The sequence below is a fragment of the Tubulanus polymorphus genome, chromosome 12 (genome assembly GCF_964204645.1).
Source record: "Tubulanus polymorphus chromosome 12, tnTubPoly1.2, whole genome shotgun sequence".
NCBI classification, from domain to species: Eukaryota; Metazoa; Nemertea; class Palaeonemertea; order Tubulaniformes; family Tubulanidae; genus Tubulanus; species Tubulanus polymorphus.
Window position 1 is genome coordinate 694,092 of NC_134036.1, and position 5,673 is coordinate 699,764.

General features: G+C 37.6%; 1 non-coding gene across 1 annotated transcript; it reads left to right on the forward strand.

Moving 5' to 3' along the window:
* The first annotated feature begins 90 nt into the window (after positions 1-90).
* Trnak-cuu (transfer RNA lysine (anticodon CUU)) lies at positions 91-163 on the forward strand. The gene has a single exon. It is a non-coding gene; the product is annotated as a tRNA-Lys (tRNA).
* Positions 164-5,673: the final 5,510 nt, after the last annotated feature.

Sequence of the window (5,673 nt, forward strand, 5' to 3'; positions counted from 1 at the left end):
AAAATGCATCGCCATTTAGATCCCGGTTTACGAATCCATTTCTTCTCGGATTTTAGGAACCATTCTATTCTATACGGCGGATGCCTGCAAGCCCGGCTAGCTCAGTCGGTAGAGCATGGGACTCTTAATCCCAGGGTCGTGGGTTCGAGCCCCACGTTGGGCGCTCATTTTTTTCCCAATCCACTATTTTTATGTTTTGTTGAAGTTTCTAGTAACATTCCCAGCCTCTTCTCATTGTTGCAGTGTGATACTGTTGTCATGCAGGTGTCTGTAGCACATGTGTAGACTACACTCAAGTGGAGATCGACAAATCGAGATAAGCCGTCAACTTACTCTGATGTTTGTGACAATATTTTTTCCAACTACAATAAAACTGTGTTCTTTTTCATTCAAACAACATCTTTAATTGTCGTGTTCATCAAAAATATCGATTTAGAGAGAAACAAAATTGAGAATAGGTTGACTGTATTATCCACAGAGGCTCGTCACGATAGCTGGGGGTCCGAAATCAAAGATTTGACCCAATATCCTAGGTACCACCTATACCCTTCGACTAACAGTTGGAACAAGGTTTATTTTAAGCTCAACTTTAGTCAAGCCTCGTGCTCAATGGGTTGATGGAAGCTACAAAATCCAGCTAGACTCTTAGACAGTTTCAGTCAGTTCAGCGAGGAGCAAAGTCTAACTCAATCTTACACCTTTTATTTCTAAATCTCATGCAGGGTCGACTGTAAATAATTTATGGACTGTTTCAGTCAGTTCGGCGAGATCTTTCCTGAGTGAAGTCCAACTCAATCTCATGCGCAAGCGATCTCCAACTCTTACACCTTTAGATCTTTCCTGAGCTATTTTAACTGAATCTCATGCAGTCGATCTCCGACTCTTACATCTTTTAATCGTTGAATCTGATAATGGATTCCTCGGGTTTTGTAAAACAACGACAACGACAACGCTCTAATTTTTTTCCTATCAAAAGATTTCGTTTTTTTTATTTATTGATTTGTTTTTCAAGTCTTTCTGATCGTCGTCAAGGAATTCGCTCCTCGACGACGGAAATTAAATCATAATAATAATTATCATTATCAATATCTATATATTTATATATATAACTTATACAAATTTTCAGTCTACACAGTTTTTTGATAGGGTAGAAAAATCTAGATCAAAGTTCAGATGAAAATTCAAAGCCTGAATGAGCGAGTGAGTTATTGCGGGCAGCCCCCGAAAATAATCATACGGACCTTCGTTTTCAGTTTGAATTAAGATTGAATTTCTAAACCCGGGGCTCAACCTAAATCACAGGGCCTGGTTTTATATAGACTGGTATCAACTTTAACCCGGAGACTAACTCAGTTGAAAATGGATTAGCCCCCCGGGTTAAAGGTAATACCAGTCTATAAAACTGGGATTTGGGGTAAAAGCTTTGGTCCACCTTGGTTCTATAGCCAACTTAAAGACCAGTCTTATGATTTTAGACCATTTCTGAACTTAAACTATGGTTGTGATCCCAGTTTAGAGAGAAGAAAATCGTGTAATTGTAAAATGGCTCCTTGAAATTGGCTTCAAATTTTTTGTTATCAGACGAATTTTCAAACTTTAATTTTTCCATCCACAATTTTACAGTAGACTGCGCGCGCGCTCGCCTCTCATTTCACGCTGCACCAATTAATTTACTCGCGAAAAACAGCAAGTGAATTCCAGAACAGTTTGAGGAAATTCATTTTAAACATACCATTTGTCCTCATAATCGGAGGCAAGTGCAGTCTTCTGTAAAACGAAAAATACTATACACGATTTTTGTACCTTACTCGGTACTTAAAAATTTGTGCACGGTTAATTTAAAAAAAAAAAATAAAACAATATTCCATTCAATTTGACAGATAGATATTTGCACCACAGAGAACGAACGCAACTTAAAAAGTTGAGCCGGTCACTGACGAAAATATTCTTAAAAAAATACAAACAAAATAAATGTTCAAAGGCTCACTTACTCTGCTTAGCCATTTATCGAAATAAAAAAGAAATGCATGATTTTTACATTTCAACTTTGAGTAAGGAATATTCACAAAACTTAATGAATAGAGACTCATTGTAAACGACTCATCCATACAATTTAAAATCAGTACAAAATATTTTGTTCGGAAAGTTATAGGACGCCCGCTACCGAGCGCCTCCATAGAAGAATTATTCAAATATTTCTCTCGAGGGAGAATGCTACAATGAGATTCCATACTCTCTCTCCATAGAGAATGCCACAATGAGATTCCATTATATTTTGTATTTTTTCCAGAAAGAGAAGCCGACACAATAATAGTGCTGTTACTGTGACCGTTGGATACTTACTTAGTTACGAATATAGAATAAACGTATTTTTGTCGTCGTTATAAAATCGGCTGTAAAATGTGAAAACGGTATAAAATTGTTGTAACTAAATTTTCATCGAACAAAAATGGCCGACAATCGTTAACACCCCAGGCAATATTTCTTTAAGTTTTAATTATTTCTTAAGTTTTAGTTTATGTTCTAATCAGGATTTATCTCTAAGGATAACTTTGATACGAGCACACCTAGCAACCAGGGCCCAGTTTCACAAAAAGGTTTAACTCTTAAATTGATTTCATTTCTACATTAATCCGGTTTATCTTAAATCGATATAGGCCTTAATCCTTTTTGTGAAACTGGGCCCAGTTCCACAGTTCAGAGTTAAGAATTCATTCGAAGTTTAGTTATTGAAAATTAAACTGATTTAACTCAAAAACTCACTGGTAGAACTGGGTCTAAGACTCTGTTCATCCTGTGGTATAAAACCGGCCACTGTTGTAAATACTGTTACCCAAAAAAAGTTTTCAAAACAAATTTTACACAATCTGATTGATGACAATACTCATAAACGAATTACCATAATCTCGATGCAACTACGATTAATTAACTCGTTAATTAATTAAGTATGCTAACTAATTCTTCGCTTGAGATCATTGTCGTAAAACTGCATTTGAAAAAAATTAAGTACTCCATAATTCAGAGTTAGATGAGGGAACTCTCTCCGTCCCTCCCTCCTCGCGAGGCCTAATTTCAAACATCTTATTCTAATTTTCTTTCATTCGAAGAAATCTCTAATAATTCCAGACACAACATCTAAACTAATTCAACTCTATATCAACTAGTTTTATATTTAACAGATTTACACGACTATGACTCAAGGGCGGGGGGCAAGACAATGACAGGTGGCTCCACCTATATTTTACAATCGAGATGAATCGATGATACGCGCTCTGACACTCACTCACGCTGCAGACACGACCTTCTCGCGTAAATTTAAATTAATACATAAATAATTTTTTATCGATTAATCGGGATAATATAATTACTAATAATTATAATAATAATAATTACACACATACACGATGCAATTATAGTCGGACTGGTTGCCTGAGACGGGGAACCAGTCCGTGCGCATTCGGCCAATTAAACGCGAGATATGTACAATAATGGCGACAGTTATTTCTTTGAAAAGTTTCACTTAAAAGCTCTGCTTATAATGCGTGGAAACTAAACTCAATCATCGACGAACAAGAATTGATGAATTGACTTTTCCATCAGGTGCTTCCCCCTAGTGTCAGTTTTAGATTGAATCACTATCTAATTTGCGCTGCAACCTGGCGACAGTTTCAAAATTGAATCAGTATCCAGCTGGTGCTGCCCCTAGTGTCAGTTCTAGATTGAATCACTATCTAAATTGCGCTATAACCTGGCGACAGTTTCAAAATTGAATCAGTATCCAGCTGGTGCTGCCCCTAGTGTCAGTTTTAGATTGAGTCACCATCTAAATTGCGCTGCGACCTGGCGACAGTTTCAAAATTGAATCAGTATCCAGCTGGTGCTGCCCCCTGGTGATATTCTAAGATCGAAGCGATACCAAAACGACAACGTAAATCAACAACAGAGCGATGAACTTCCGTAGTCACGACGACTCGCGATTTCCTCGAACACAACTCTCAAACATTTCAGTAATGACGACGATGATGATGATAATGAAATGTTATATATAATATTCAGTGTTAATGTGTATATAACGCATGAAACATGCAAAAATAGCGCTTTCTGATTCGTATAAAATTCGATGGTTGTTTTTAATACTCAATTTCTCTTGATTTTTTCTTTTCTCGCGTCAAAGTATTTATATAATACAGGAAGGCGTACGTTGTGTTGACGGGCGGACGAACCCCCTACGGATTTCTATAACCGGTAGGCAGGCGGACGAACCCCCTTCGGATATCTATAACGGGTAGGCAGGCGGACGAACCCCCTACGGATTTCTATAATGGGTAGGCAGGCTGACGAACCCCCTACGGATTTCTATAATGGGTAGGCAGGCTGACGAACCCCCTTCGGATTTCTATAACGGGTAGGCCGGCTGACGAACCCCCTTCGGATCTCTATAACGGGTGACAGGCGGACGAACCCCCAACGGATTTTGATGAGTCTTTATTCAACGCTAGGCGTATGTAATAAATGCAGTAATTTTGCTTGTAAACGGGGTCCGGAATTACACAGTCAATTCATTTAAAGCTCAAACTGTTTTTAAAAAAACCGAACCCCGAGCTAAGTATTTCATTGATTTGTCTTCTTACGACAGTTCTAAAACTGCTGGACCCAGTTCAACAGTTGTTCTTCCTTAAATTTAGATTTTTAGAGTTTGATAAGTTCATTTACAACTAGTCGACTAGAGGCCAGTTCCATAGTCAAGATTTAAGTCCCAAAACGGTCTTAAGTCTTAAGACAGGTCTGAAGTTGTGAGATCGGCTTTAGAGCTTTAGTGTTAAGACTGGTCTCAAATCTCAGCCACGACTATGGTGCATCTGACCCCACGTCCTGATGTCCGCGACTGTCTCCAACAATGGAACTGGGTCCCGTGAATTCATTTGTTCTAAAAGCAAACAATATTACGATTGTCTTCATTTCGAGCCGTGCTCTCAGAGTTTAGCCTAAGCTTGAATAGTAAAATGTACAGAGACGCTGCTGTAACTTATGAAAAACACATTATGAAAATCCTCAAGCACCGTTAGTTGTTTGCGCCGATAGATAACCTCAAATTCTACAATTATCTTCATCGCGTAAAAAAGATTGTCCTTTTCTTTTTATACCAACCTTTAGATTATAATATATATATATATATATATATATATATATATATATATATATATACTAATATATATCTGATAATAGTTGACGATCATCGTAATTAATTCTCGATTAATTAATAATAAACGAACAATTCATTAATCAGCAGATGATAATTAGAGCTTTTTTTCATTCCGTTCCCATGACGACTTCGCGCGCGCGTGCATATACGTTTCCTTGGAAACCGTCCTCCTCCGTTTTGTTTTTGATCCTGAGAGGTTTGTTGAGAAAACGAGTTTTACATTTTTGTTTCGTTTCTTTACGTTATTTCTTTCGAAACGCACACATTTCACACAAATATTGTTCCCATTACGTTGCTACGACGACGACGGGCAGAATAAAGCGAACGCAATTCGCTTTTGAAATGCTTTATATCGTAACGACTCGGTCCATCATAACGACTGTAAGCGCCACCTATTGATAGTCCTATCTATTAGACTAGCGCGTTTAATATAGTTTTATAGTTCGTTTCCAAAGTCGATGATATAAATA